The sequence below is a fragment of the Corvus kubaryi genome, unplaced genomic scaffold (genome assembly GCF_017639235.1).
Source record: "Corvus kubaryi isolate FWS band 111438036 unplaced genomic scaffold, C.kubaryi_AGA036_p1.0 67, whole genome shotgun sequence".
Lineage (NCBI taxonomy): Eukaryota > Metazoa > Chordata > Aves > Passeriformes > Corvidae > Corvus > Corvus kubaryi.
The window spans coordinates 6823480-6838922 of NW_024582055.1; the positions used below are offsets into that span (position 1 = coordinate 6823480).

At 39.6% G+C, this 15443-nt stretch overlaps 1 protein-coding gene across 1 annotated transcript in view; it reads right to left on the reverse strand.

Annotated features, from left to right (window-relative positions):
- LOC121674319 (bifunctional heparan sulfate N-deacetylase/N-sulfotransferase 3) overlaps nucleotides 1-8791 on the reverse strand; it is a 110511-nt gene extending 101720 nt beyond the window's left edge. Inside the window, exon 1 of the mRNA XM_042048566.1 lies at nucleotides 8758-8791. The gene's annotated coding sequence lies outside the window, so the exon portion shown is untranslated. The remainder of the gene's footprint in view (nucleotides 1-8757) is intronic.
- Nucleotides 8792-15443: the final 6652 nt, after the last annotated feature.

Consider the following 15443-nt stretch of genomic DNA (forward strand, 5'->3'; position numbering starts at 1 on the left):
TTGTTATTCGTACAACAGTAATAGCAAGATAAATTCAATCTGTTGGCTTCACTGCATTAGAAATCTCACATATAATGTGTCCCACCACACCTTCCCAGGTTCACAGCATTGCAGAACACAGCACTAAATACCTTTCACTTATTTTTTTTTTTTTCTTTTTCCAGGAAAGTACCACACATTCCAAGTGATCAGCCATGGCAGCTACAATCCACAGCATGAAACAGCAACAGCATCTTTCATTACAGAGATGTCTATTAATAGCTGATAAAGAGGAATTATCTTTAACTTGTTCCTTTGAATTCATATATACATTGAGTGATTTGTGCTCTACAAATGGAGAGCCATTTTGGAAAAATGCAGATAATAACACGATGAACAGCAAGGTGCAAAAAAGCAGATTTTAAAAATTGTACATTAAAGTCATTAATTATAATGTTACAGGGGGTTTCTGCAAACAAGGGTAGCAAAACCTGATACTGTGTAAAGCAAAAAATAACCGCAAAAGAAGGAACTTAAGTACTAGAATTGCAGTGTGCAGAAAAACATTCACTGACAGAGACACATATTTATGCACATTACGGACTCATTCTCAGTGCATCACTCTTGGAGAGTTTATTGTACAAGTGTGTTTAAGAGGAAGGAGAAATTAAGGATAAGCAGCTGGTACACAGAACAGGTGTTCCACATCTGAGCACATCAGAGGAAGTGTGGTGACAGACTTGGCACTTACTGAAAATGGGGGAGGCAAAGCACAGAAACTAAAGATGAAAATTAGCACTGAGCCCAAGGAGTTTAAGCCCAAGAACAAAAGTAAAAGGTTTGGAATTCAGAAGTGACTTGCTTGTCATACAAGGGCAGACTGGTTTTCTCTATTTTATGCCCCTGTATAAAAGGGAACCTGTCAGTCAGAACCAGTTCAAAAGTGCACAACCCACCTTTGCAAGTGCCCCCCACTAATTAACATAAAAATTCTTTGGTATCAGTAGTTTGAGATTCTTCTGGTATCAGAGGATCTTTTAATAATGGATTTCCAGTGTGCCCCAAGCATTTGTGATCTCTAAATCCTTTCTCTGTTTGATCCTCTCCGGGGAAGCCGGTATCCCCCATGTACTTTTATTTATCAAAGCAAGGGTGATTTGTCTAGAACGGATAATTACAGAATAACATGGCCACAGGGTGTTCAGGTGTTTCTTTTAACTTAGGTAAAGGCTTCCTACCCCAGTGTTATGGGAACAGCCTGTCCTTTCACGTGGCACTTGGCTCATGTCACAAGAATGTATGAAATGTCTCTACTTCACGAATGCTTTTGAGAACTCAGTCAAAGATAAAAGGTCAGATAGCTAAAGCATCTAAGTTCTTATTTTCATTTTCTCTGAAGTTTTAATTCAACAGCAAAAATGTGTCAAATAGGAGTAAAAGCTTTTTTTTCCCCCCCTATTTTTCCTGGCTTGACTTTTCAGTGCATCAACATTTCAGAAAAACAAAGTAAACAGAGAAGACAAAAAGAGGCTGCCTGCAATTTCTTCAAAGTGTAGTCAGTATCCACAGCTCTTTGTGCCATGATTTTCCTTGGAGAATTTTGGCCAGGAGGCATTGAAAGGATTTTATGAACATCAGTCCATTTAAATGCAGCCCTAGGGAGACGGGGAAGCACTGTCCCCCCTCAACAGATGGAGATGACTGAAAAAGAGGCCAAATGGTTTGCCCAAAGATATCTAAGTTAGCAGGCTGAAAGTCTGGGGATGTTTAGAAAACAGGACATGAAATAAACACACCAAAGAGGGAAAAAAAAAAAAAGAAAGAAGTCGTGAGAGGCTAATTTCCAGAAAAAAAATTTTTTAGCAGTTTAATGGTATCTCCAGGATAAACAGAGAAAACACATTAATGGAAAACTTCATCAAAATTGGATAAAATGCAAATAATCTAATATTTCTGATAAATTATGCTGTGACTGATTTTCTAAGAGGAATTTCAAATGAATGTGGAATATTCTTTCATGTTCTAAAGTGCTTTTCCATCATCTATGATAGAATTAATTCAAGATTTATTCACTACTAAAATATGAAGGAAGTCCTTAAAGCGAAAAAAAAAAAAAAAAAAAAGAGAAAGCCTGGGAGTTCTTCAGAAATAAGTTAATCTTTGTACCAGTATTACCATTACTTTTAAACTGACAATCTTAAGTGATTCCTACATTTGGCAGGCTGGAATTCCACTCAAACCAAATTGTAAGAGTCTTTCGTGTACTTTTTAATGTCCTTTTCACGCTTGAAAATACTGGGACAGCACTTTCCCTTTATCCTTTCTGGTTCTGGCTTACAGTGGTCCCTTTTGTTTCAGCCAGATGGAGATGCAGGCACTTGCTGTGACCCCAGTACACAGCAGAAGCACTTTGCCTTAGGAAGAAAGATTCAGCCCAGCCTGCAGTGAGGGAATCCTGTTCTCTCTCCCTTTACCTGTACAGGAACTTGCAAGACACTGTGGAAACTTGCACATCAAAATAAACACAATGTGACAGATTTTAAAATCAGCAGTTATTAAATAAAAAAAGGCAAAGAAAAAGGAAATATTTGTTGTCTTACTCTGCATCTCCTAAGGGACCTTTATTCATTTTGTTTTTAAAAACAGCATCAGCAGAGATTTGTAGAAAAAAGATAGGGCTGTCTACCACCTACTGGCTTCCACTTCAAAATGAGTAAAATAAATCCTCCTCCCTAAAAGCAAAGCTTGGTGTGTTTGTGCTGGTAAGAGGTATTATCTTCATCAAAACAAAGAGAATGATTACATCTTACTATGAGGGCTTCTTCCAGTTCAACTAGGAAGGACTCAGCTTAAACTAGAATTTGTGAGTGAAAAGGAATAATTTACTCCAACTCAATATTTGTAAAAGCACATCTGGAGGAAGGAAGGGTCATTCCCATTGTGGGAGGAAGTTACATCCAGTTTCATGCGTGCTGTTCCATTTCAAATACTGGAGGGCTGCTATTTCTGCCAAAGCACACAGTGTTCCAAGCCAGCAACTGGTAGGAAAACACATGTTGGTAGATCAAGGCCACTGACTGTGCAACTTGGGAATATACTTTCACGAGTGGAAGAGCATCAGCTATGGCCTAGAAATAGATCTTAAAACCCTAAACTCATCCATGTGATATAACAAAATATAACCAAAACCTTTTTTTTTGCATCTGCAGTTCATTAATTTTAGATTTTCATCATTCTGAATTTTGAAAAGAGAGCAGGAAGACCTCACGCTAAATTTAGTATTTCTATTGTCTCATGGCTTCTAGGAAAGTTCTCGGTTCTCCTTGCATTCCCTGGAACATCTGTCCTGAACATGTAAGCACTGGAGCAGTAAAAACTGCACAATAAATACCTATCAGTGTGGTGAAGTTGACAAGGACAATCTTCATCAAGAAGATTCAAACTGCAAAGAGGAACAAAACATTTCTGGAAGTTTCTGGCCCTTTCATATCAATCTACATTGTGAACCCTTAGCAGGGTTCCAGCTTAAGAAATGCATTGGCAGGTTTGGGGGTAAAGATGGTAGAACTAAAGATTAGACTTGATTGGCAGGAAAAGCTGATGTGCTCCTAAGTAATTGCTAAAGGTCTAGGATATTCCAGGCAGATAAAATTACTGAGTTGATACAACACTTCTTTCTAAATGACTGGCCAAGATTTAAGTGAATAGCAGTTTAACATCTCTCATTTCCATCAGACTGTGAAGGGAAAGAAAGAATATTTCAGCCTGCAATGTGAAAGCTGACACAGAGCTGTCAGACATTTCCTTTCAGCTAATCCTCCCTAGGAAATGCAATGTGTGAGCTCTGAATTCCCTGTGAGTTTATCGATCTCGCTTTTGCCATATAAACAAGTGATATCGGCCTTGAGGATCTGTCACCACAAAGTAAAATGGCAGTTTCTTGTATCCAGATGCAGGAGGATTGGTTTGTTTGCTTGAACTGAATGAACACAACATGCTGAAGGTGCCTCAGCAGATCCAGAATGCAACAGCTGCCGGGATGTGACTCTTCCCTCAGTCACTCACAAACTGAAGGCAACCTCATGAAAGAGCTGTTCATGAATGCCAGTTTTTGTATAATGAGTGCAGGTCACTCAGTGATGGAGTAGCCCATGACATTTGTTTTAACTACAGTTGACAACATGGTGTTCAATTAACTAGAGGTAATCCAGCACAATGTACTTGGACATGCAGATGTGAAAGAAGCAGCTTCCTGAATATTTAAATGGACAATGTCAAGGCAGTCACAAATACTGTATCAGATTAGCATGACTAACACAGTTTGCTATCTGGAATTATGGAAAAAAGCCCTCATTGCTGAGCATACTACTTTGTGTAGCCTGTTAGTACTTATTTAGCATCTCCTGTCTGCCCTCATTCTTGGCCAGGCTGCTCATTTATCAGGAGCTCTGTGCAGCCAAGAAACTCAGTAAGGCAGCCCAGCACAGGCTGCCCATACATCATGGAACCCATTAGCCATGCACATTTCTTTCCCTGGCTTCCAAATGGGCTGCACCAATTTGTTACACAGCTCACCCGTGGGAGTGAAAGGTATATAGAGCAGTCTAGTGCCAAATATATGTAGCTCAATTACAACAAGTAGGACAATACAATTACACAAATATGAGGGATAATTAATTGCTTGGAGAATAAGCCTTGGGACATGAGCTGCTCTCCCAGTACCAGAGCAGAGCATACGCAGATGGACAATAAAACGCAGATATAAGCATCATAGGTTTAATTCCACATTTCCATTTAGGATGGGATGCATTTCTTTGGGGGAACCGAGTCTAAAACCCTCTGAATTCTACTTCACACTGAAAACAGAGCAACAAAACCACTTGTCAGCATTGTCTTGCTAACTCAAAGTTGCTTTGAAGAACAGTCTATGACATAACTGCTGAACAGCCTCTCTCTCGGACACGAAAACACGGAACAGTTTGCTATTTCTATTATTTCCTCAGTTCCCAAATCTGCTGCAGAACATTTTAATAGGAACCAAGAAAACTGTTCTTTAGAAACTGTTTTATTTACACCCTTACAAAAAAAAAATAGGCCCTTTCTAATCATCTTTCTGAACCACATTCTACAAGGCGTTTTTCACAATATTTGATTTCATTAGCTACTTTTCCTGGGCAAAAGATTTATCCTTTGACTTCCTGAACATTTTCTGGTTGTTTGTTTTCATTATGTTGCAATTTCTGTTTGTGAAGTTTGTTTCAAGGCAGCGCAGTTCAATCTGGGAAGCACACTGTGCTCACAGGGGTGACATTCCTTTTGAGGGCTTCATATCCAGCTACTTCTCATTCCTGCAAATGCCTTTTGCCCTGCACTGCTTACGCTGTTTCCTGGTTTCATTCCTGTTGCCTTTTTCAAATATGCTCTTTCGTTATGCAGGAGAGACAGGCAGACCAGAACTTCTACACCAAGGCTCTGCTCAGGGAGGGTCCCAAGAGATGGGACTGAGTTGCCTCCACACAGAAGACCCTCACACTGCCCTACCAATAGTCCCACATAGCACTGCCCATCCCTAGCTCCTCTCTCAGCCCACCTGCCTGCCAAGGAGCCACTCCTGGCTCATGCTAAACTAACAAATACTGAGGGTCACTAACAAAGCTTCATCCATCAATGCTCTTCATGCAGGTGCCATGCATATAGATCCTACACAGTATTCCTAGAGACACCAGCTCCAAACTAGCAAATAAACATTATTCCAGCTTTCAATTGGACATCATTTATAACATTAAAAATTGCAAGTTACAGTAAAACAGAACTAAAATTATTTTTCCCCTGTTAAAAGCTACATCTTAACAGATGGATTACAAAACATAGACACCAGAATTTATTCTATTTCTAATGCAAACTGCTAAGAGGCATAGGAGATACTTCTTGTATTCCTTACAAGGAAGAAGAGGAAGGAATTCAGGTAATTTATAAAAGATACCCACATTTTCAGAAGATTGAGCCTACATAGCAAGAAAAATGTGGTGTGCTATGATGGACCAGGCACATCCTGTGATGAATGAAAGGTGCTGCTCTGTTTTTCACACACTGGGAATGCAGAGAAGGGTTCAGCATCTCTGCCAATCCCTTGTGTGATCTGAGTCTTACCACTTCACCTGCCCTGCGGGGTGGGAAACTTCTGACAGGAAATATGTATTATTGAAGAAAGTTTTTTCTCTAGGGCACAAACTTCTCTACTAAACAGATAATGGCACAGGGTGGTATATCCAAAGAATGTAATTCTGTTTGAGTGAAAATGAAAATGTTATTTGATATAGACTAGAAAGACATGAAAGCAAAGAGATTTTACTGCCTTAGGCTCAATGCCGTGCTTGGCAATGTTTTTTCTCTTGGCAGCAGTGAAGGCCAAGGTGAGGGGTCTGAGTATTACCCAAGCTTGCATGAAGGGCTACCTGCATTACCTAATGGTGCGTGCTGGGCACTTAACGAGCCATTCCTCAGCTCTGGCTGCTGTAAGAGGAAAAAGAAGTTCCTTTGAGAAGTGCATTTGCCATGAGGGGATGAGTGGGTTTGATGCTTACTAGTGTAAAAACATAACACTGGATGTAAATCCATCCATCCATATGCACTCTAGAATGCATTATTTCCCTTTTACTGAGCACAGTATTAATAAGACAGAGCATTATGTTCATGTATTAAACATTTTTTATAATGTATGCTGTCTTTGAAGCTACACAAAGGTGATTTGTGACATAATTAATGAACTTTGCCTTAGGTGCGCTAAAAAATGTATAAGTTGTGTAAAGTACTATCCATTTCATCATTAGGGCAACTAAGTTGCATTTAGTGTAAAATAAACCCAGAATATCTCTGTAAAACAGAATTATAATTCTCAGGTCAGTGATCCTTATATTATAGACTTTGCTTTAGCTGATTGATCCCTTTGATAACACTTCTTACTGCCTGGTCCACAAGCAGAGACCAGAATGGGTCCTGAGAATAACAGGTTTGTTAGCCACCACCAGTCAATGCAAAGTAGTGCCCAAAGGGAAAGAAATCATCCAGGCTCAAACACCCCCCAGAATTCAGCCTGTTGTTTCCTGGAAAAATCAAAAGCTCAGCTCATTACAGTTCATGTCCACACACACACACACTTTGAAATCCTGCTTGTTTCAAGTTCTGCATTGTTGTGTTCCTTCTGAAATTTAATAAATATGACCTGCTACAGTACTCAGCACCCTAAAGACACAAAGATTTGTCCTCAGTGTGAAGCACCATTAAGCCCTTAAAAATGCAATGATTTACTCTTTATATTATCGCAGTTAAAAAATGCGATACTGCATTGAGTCAAAAACAAAGCAGAAGGAAGCCCTTTTTTGGCTTCAAATTTTATTCCACAGCTTGAATTTGATGCCTCAGTAGGACATCAAAACACCCCATCTAACTGAATACAGGATTTCTTGGAAAATTTTCCCATATGGTTGAAGAAACCAGGGGAACACAAAACTGCATTTAACAGCTTAAATGTACAATTTGGGTGGGTTTCTGTCAATTTTAATCCTCAGAAGTACTTCAGTAAAGCAGGAACATATATTTTGGTATATTGTTACCAAATAATGGTTGCTAATTGTTTGCTGTATCTACAAACACATATTTGCATCATATTTACTAATTTAAATTATTAAGATAACAACCCTTTCTTCTTATAAGGCAGAAATGAGGACTCACTCCCAGCTTTTCTCTACCTACTTATTGAAGCAGAAGATTAACAAAATCTCATTCGTATGCCAATTAGCATATATTTAGCAGAGGCAATTTTACACAGCTCACAGCTTGTGTCCAAAGATCAATCTTCACTTGTTTTGGATAGAATGCCAACCAGCCTTAGTAATTTAAGTTGTCCTAATACTACACAGTGTTTCCATTTTATTGGGCTCACAGAGCCTTGCTGATGATCTTGGTTGCTGTATTAGTCTTTCAACAAAACCCCCCACATCTTTCTCTGGACTCTGCAGGAGCAGTTTCAGGTAGTATTTGTTATCATGGATAAAGCTGTCATGTTTTGAGAGTATTACCACCTTCTACAACAGCTCCCACAGGACTGAGCTTATGCAGAATTCACAATGACAAATAAAAACCCAAACAAACAAACAAACAAACAACTGTCTAGCCTAAGTTGTACATTTTACTTCACCAAGGGCAAAATTCAGCAAAGCACAGCTCCAGCCCCTCAAAGAGGGGCTGACACATTCCTATTTGCATGAAAGATTATGCAAAGAAACAAAAGCCAGTTGACATCTCAGCCACATCAAATGTTTTAACATCAAATGTTAAACAGCACAACCAGGTCTTCCTCCACTTTGATTCACTAAAGCTTTCATCTATTCTTATTTTCCAGTCTGCCTTACTCCATCTGAAAGCTGTGCATTCTCCAGAAACCCTGTTCTTCCAATAAACAGTCTGAAGTGCCCATTATCCTGGCGGGATTCCACCTTTTGAGGATGAACACACCAGGCTGTGTTTATCAGGGTCAGGGGAAAGGGCACATGTAAGGGAGTCAGGAGAACTGGCTCTGTACTTAGCTCTCTAACTACAGTCAATTTTTGAGACACTTTTCCCCTGGCAGGCAGGCAATGACTTCGGTGAGGAATTCTTGAAAGAGGAGATTGCCTCTGCAGTTATTCCATACGTGTGTGTGCGTGTGTGCGCGTGCAGAAATCCAACCTTCACTTACATACCAATCCCATTTTGCATCACTGGCTCTGCCTCTCTTACCTTCTCTCAGCTGGCACGTTGGCAATCTTCCTTTTGGCAGAAAGATGCTGATAAAAAGAAAATAAAAAGAAGTATTACATTCTTATTTCTTTGTCTTCCCGCAGCTCTGTAGATAAATCAGACGTTAAACATTATTTTTATAAAGTCTACAATTTCCAAGCTTCAGGCATATAGTGAAGATCAAGTCCTGCTACTGTCAACATCCTTTGCCTAATAAAGCATCTCAGGACAGCTCAAGCTCCATTTAAACTGCTTTTATAGCTCCCCAAATATAATTTTACTAACCTGCTTTTTAAATTATAATTGCCCACTGGCCTGCCTGGTGGTGGGGAAAACCTTCAATCCATTATTCAGCACAGACTCATGCAACCATTACTATTAACAAGGGAGAAGTTAGCTAATGACTGGCAGCTTAAAGAATAATGAAACTGTTAATATTTGAGGCCATCCTCCCTGGTTCTGTCTATCACAAGTGCTAGAATCATTTAAATTAAATACTTTATGTGACTAAAACGCATTTCAGATGATATAATGAGCTACAGCTATTGCTGTTGAATGCATCTATCATTTCTAAAGTCAGGCTTAAGTCCACCTGCTCACTGAGGGCTCAGTTTTGCCCTAAATTACACATGGATAATTCCACCACAGTGAATCATATGATAGGAGGTACATTAGGGGAATATTTCATCCTTCAAAAGTATTTTCCTAAAGGTTTTTGAAAAATTAATTCAAATTCAATAATTTTTACGATTTTTAAAAGAGACTCAATTAGCAAAAGCACTATTGTAGAGAGAAGTGCTGCTGGTTTGATGAGACAGTTACACAGTCCTGTGCAAGAGAGTTTTATGAAAGACTTTTTTTGCGAATGCAAACGATTTAGTTCAAATGAGATTTAGTATTAAAATGGATATACCAGAAACAAAGTATTAAAACTCTCTTTTTTACCCAAAGGGAAAATACCTCTGCAATCAGAGGATTTCACGTTAATGGTCTTTAGTTACTTCTGCAGAGGTGGAGGAAGTTTTGAGCCTTGCAGTGTATGGGGTGTGGGGAGTCAATGTCCCACAGGCATTCCTGGTGACCCCATTCCACGGTTCCCCTGGATTTTAAGACACAGGATATAACGCTCCCATTTGTTCCTGCCAGTGCTATTTTTCCAGGGCAGGCTTAGGAGCAGAACCAGGCTTCCCCTCCTCCATGCAGAGCTGATCAGAATACCAATTGAGAAAACATATTTCAAATTAAACAATGTCATTAAGTATTCACAAGATGCCCAATTACCACTGTACCCAAGTGTGCTTGCTGTCAATGTATATTAGCTACAAAATTGATAGAAGGCTAGAGCTGACCCAGAAATTGTCACAACTTGTGATCTTTGTCAATTCAGCTGAGTGACAGGCTGAGTCATGTAAATAACTGCACCTCCTGCCATTAAAAAGATCACTTCAGGTCACTCAAAGCAAAACTTTTTTGTTTTCTCACAGAAAAAAAAAATCCTTGAAGTTTTCTCTGGCCAACCAAAGCTTTGTTTAGTCAGTGGGATTTTTTCCCCAAATTTACAAATGTGAAATATTTCTAAAACAATTTTTGAAATATATTTTCAGATTTTTTTCCAATCTGATTAAAAATCACAATGTTTTGGGTTTTTTTCACATAACTATTTATTTTGGTGAACGCTTTTCAAACAAGCAAAGAATTGCCTCACTTTTCCTTCTAGTTGTCCTCTCAAAGAATATTTTATTTGGCGTTACTCAACTTATTCATTAACTTAAATAATTGAACTAATTTACAGAATAACACACGTAACACAAGCAGTAGTGCTAATAACCACCAGTGAGAAGGCTGGTCCAGGACCAGCCATTGGCATGAAACCTTCCCAGAATGTTCTGAAGTAACCATGGTTGTGAATTCACTTGCACCGAGTGTGACTGTGGATCTTTATGACTTTTTAAGGAAGTGCTCCAGAGCCTTCTGGGTGCATCAAGGGGAGATGAACAGGCAACCTCCTCTGCACGGACTGCCTGCTCCTTCCCAGCCCCTTCCATGGACGTCCTGAGCCAACAAATATAACAGCTTTATTGCTCATGGTGCTCTGCAGTCTCAGGAGCAGGAACTGTTTCCCCTGGAAAGCTGAGCTCCTGCTCCCCCCTTCCATCGTCAGACTGGCAGCTGTTCTGTGACACCCACAGTAATCTTTGATCAAAGACAGCGTGTGCTCATCTGCCATTTATCACCTGCTAAATCCTCACTCCCATTTGGCTGCCAGCTGGTGTTTCATGGAATTGTACCTGGATATGTTTATGGATCGCACCTTCATCAGCGTTCCCACAGCTCCCACATATGTTAGTGGTGGCAGAGGGAGGGGAAGATTTTTTCCTTGGCTTCCAGGACAAAGTTAATGCCTGACCCAGAAAGGACTGAATCCTGGAAGCCTGTGAAGTACTTGGTGGCTGGTTTTAGCTGTTTCTGCAGAGGAAGTCTCCCTCAAACAGGTGAAAGTGTTCCTCTAGCTGGCTCAATGGGCTGGATTGTGTCAGAGGTGTTTTGATTAATCCCATGTAATTTGGGTGGTTTATTAATCTGGCAGTATTTTGAATGGCTCTCCAGCTCTCCCCTGCTCTCCTGGTGTACCTCAGCTTCTTTGCTTTGAATTATAAGACACCCTGTAGATCAACATCCATAATGTATGAGCTCAGGCTTGACGTGGTGACAGTGCTGCACAGCCCTACAGTGGACAGGATGCTAAGAAGAGGTTTTCTTCTTCCTTCCCAGAGGGTGCTTTCCCAGCTCAGTGTGGAGCCCAGTGCTGCCAGGCTGGTTTATGTGTGCTGACACTGAGCACAGCCAGCTACCTAGAAGAAAATGAAATCTCACACTGAGAAAGGACCTACTATCAGTTAAGCTTGCAATGAGCTGTAACTGAGCCAAGTACCATCAGCAAGAGCCAATTTTGGGGCTTTATTGTTGTTCAATACAAGAGATTCCTTTTCTAAGATGTGTTTGCCTCTGAAGAAGATACTGGGGTTACCCAATGTACCTTGTAAGTTCCAGTTTTCTCATAGTCACAAAGTTCAGACCAAAGACACCCAATCGCTTGGGGAGGGAGGAATGAAAACAGTAACCTGGCAAAACAAGAAACTGGTGCTGAATAAGTGCAGTCTGAACAACTCAAGAAAACTCCAGAGCAAATTAGGTCTTGCTGGCAGAATACATCAACAGAGGAACCTCGCTTCACAGCAGCGTCCCTCATTCCAGGATATTCTCTTATTCCTCATTCCTAGACTCAAACTTCTCAATGACATGAATGAAAATTTTTTGACTGATTGAAACATCAGACTCTTTAATTCCTGAACATGTGAAGATGTACCAAGATTTCTTCCTCAATATAGGATTGTACAGGACAAACTTCAAATATTTCTCCATCTCATTCAGAATGGTTTTGAATTAAAAAATCCCAACCTTCTGCTTTGAATTTGATGACAAACAGAAAATAAATGAGAGACTCCCCCTTTCTGGGACAGTGCCCCAGCTGCACTGAGACAGAAGTTTTGTTAAAACCAGTGTATCAGCAAATTGAGTTGGTAGCAAAACTCCTCAAATCAAATTCAATTTAAAGCCTTCCAACCAAAGTCATAATTTTTGGTTCAGTCTCAATTTCCTTTTCCATATTTTTCAAAGTAAAAAGGGAGAAATGAAGACTTCATAAAATTTACAGAATTATATACAAGTGACACAAACCAGCATGTGCAGCTGAAATTTAACAAAACCATTTATTTCATTTAAAAACCCTTCCTAGATGATGCTATGCCTTTTCTTTTTCTTTTGACATTTCCAAAATGTTCAAATAGAAATCCTAGCATTTGCTCTATGAAAATTCTATGACAGAAAATTGTTTTTTAAGATATATATCTTTCAAGAAATTTCATGTAGAATCTTTTTTGCATAGTTTCCTGCCATCAGCATTGAAATCCTTAGAAAACGCAGCCAGAAGCCTGAGTTGCATTATATTGAACTTGTCTAAACTGTGTTTTAGAGGTTATTTCATTATACTAGTGCAAACACTTCTATGCACCCATTTAAATAATTTTAAATTTGGTTTATATTGATTTAGTATGTCAAGCCCTTCTCAGTTTAAGGGAAGTCAATACTGGACAGGTTTAATTCACTTGATAGCTCCCTGAACAAGACTTTAATACAATCAGTCCAGCACTCAAACTTGATTAATCAGTGCAATCCCACAAGCAGCCAAACCACCAGAAGTAGAGGAACTGGACTATTTTATCATGTGAAAATATACTAGTACAAAAAAGAAAGCTGATAAAAGAGATTCCATTTCTTTCCTCAGATATCTACCTGGATCTATTTGGGGAGGCTGAAGTCACACACTCCCAGGAAAACGCTGCATCTGTAATTAGTCCACAATTAACAAAGCTTTGGATGACTTCTCTAAAAATAAATGAGTGAATGGTGTTTCAGAACTGTGCAAAAAGCTTGTATGGAAGAACCAGAGGAAAGACATGAAACTTCAAAGTGCTCCCCCACCAAACTGAACACTCTTGTTCAAGGCAAACACTTCCAGACTACAAACCAAAATCAAATCATTAGGAAAAGCAGAATGCTGCTCACTAATATACTTTAATGACACAATAGGCAGTAATGGCTGATTCAACACAACTGCTTGCAAGTTGGTGGTTGAGCCCTTGGCCCTGGTTTCCTCAAATCAAACAATGCTGCCAAGAGAATGAGGAACAGATGCTAAATACGCACATCTTGCACACTGCTTCAATTTGTTCATCACTGACTTCCTTCGGGATAAAGGAGATATTGTCAAAATGATAATGATGGTGTAAACATTTTGGCCACTTCAAGCATTTTCTGAATGCCAGATAAATTCAGAATAATTTTTAGCAGTAGGCTTGCCAGAACATCAGCTGAAGCCTTCATTATAGCTATTCATATCCCTATAATAAAGGTTGCATCAGCAATTCCATTATAAATGCTCTTTCAGAGGATTTGACAATTTGGCTGAAAAAAGTATTTTTGGCTGAAGCTTGGCATCTAAGTTGTCTTAGATACAATTTTTCAACTAAGTTTTAAACTGTTCAGCTGTTTTCTGCATAAAGATGGAAGAAACAAAGAGGAATTAGCTGTTTTCAATTGTTCTTTTTATGGGCCTACATAAAAATGCACCAAACTGTTTCTTTTGAAGTAGAAACTATGTCAAGGAAAAGAAAAGCCAGGAGTCACGTACACTAAGTGCACTTACACTTCGATACATACTAATTACAAGTAACTGTGGCATGATCTGGATTAGGTGCTAGGGAAGAAATTCCTTGGAGGAATTGTGACACAGAAAGTCACTCAAGGTTTTTGTTAAGCCAAGAAAGGGTAACACTGATAAAATCACCAGCCTGAGGTCAAGTACTGCTCTTCAAGAAAACAGTGCAATGGGACAGTAAATTTATAAATGTAGCTGTAAAGAAAAAACTTGACAATTCTTCAGGTTTAATTTAATCACAAAATTAGTAAACGGAGTTGGAAATCAGTAGTGTGATGGCACTGATCTTCCACCGTGTCTAGAAGGCCCACAACCTGTAATGGATGTTTATTTTTCACTCTAAGTACCATCTACTTTTTAAAAGATGACGGCTAAACAGAATCCAGCTGCTGTGTCGCAATTATAAGCTCAAAAGCTGGAAAGTAGACGAAAGCCCTCAAAATGTCCTTTGTCCTGACAAAAGAGACCTTCACAGAATCTTACCCCACACTGGGTTCAATTTACCAGTCTTCTTCCTCTCTGTTACGCCGGCTAGGGAAGAAGGCAATCTCCTAAAAATGCAAATTATTTTGTTTTCCTGGGATAATTATTTTGCCTGTCATAGAACCAATTTGGAGATACTTCTTTTCCCTCTGTTGGCAACCTCACACACAGGGGTGGCTCAGGGATATTAGTGCCTTGGTGGACAGGTCTGATAGTGAGCTTCCTTGATAAAAACCCTGCATTTCACTGGACTTGTCTGACATCTTTACTAGCAGTTAAATCTTCCTGGGACAGCTGATGTAACTGCATCTCCCAGGCAGGGACACACTTCCCTGTCACAGTTATAATCTCCAGAGCTCTGGAAGGAGTGGGAGAACCTCTACACAGTGATCATGAAAGTACACAATGTGGTAATGGCAAATGATACCAACTTCTGTGTGATGCACTCAAGTTTGGGAATGCTACACTTTCAGTGAATACAGTTCTCATCAACAGAGGGATTACTGCTGGAAAATGGGGAAAGAGAACTTCGTAACAGTGTAATCAGAAAGGACCTATCGAAAAAGGTCGGAAGTAGCTTTTACAAAAAACGTCTATCAAAGCCTTACCCTTATTGGAGGATGAACATCTGCTTGCAAGAGACAGAAATGCAGTACAGAAATCAACCCTTGGGTTCTTTTTGAGCACAGATCTGTATTTATTAATAGACTCCATTAGTGCCACAAGGCAGGGCTCCATTTGCACTTTCTGGCCATACACAGGGAGCATCTACCCTTCCTTACTGTCCCCAAGAAACTGCTCCCTCGCACTTCAGCACAGGGTAAGAATTACAGCACATGTTGGACCTTTCTTTTCTGAGATGGATTAAATCACTTTCAATTACCAAAAAAACTAAGGTGCTTGACAGATGGCTTCAAAGCACTAT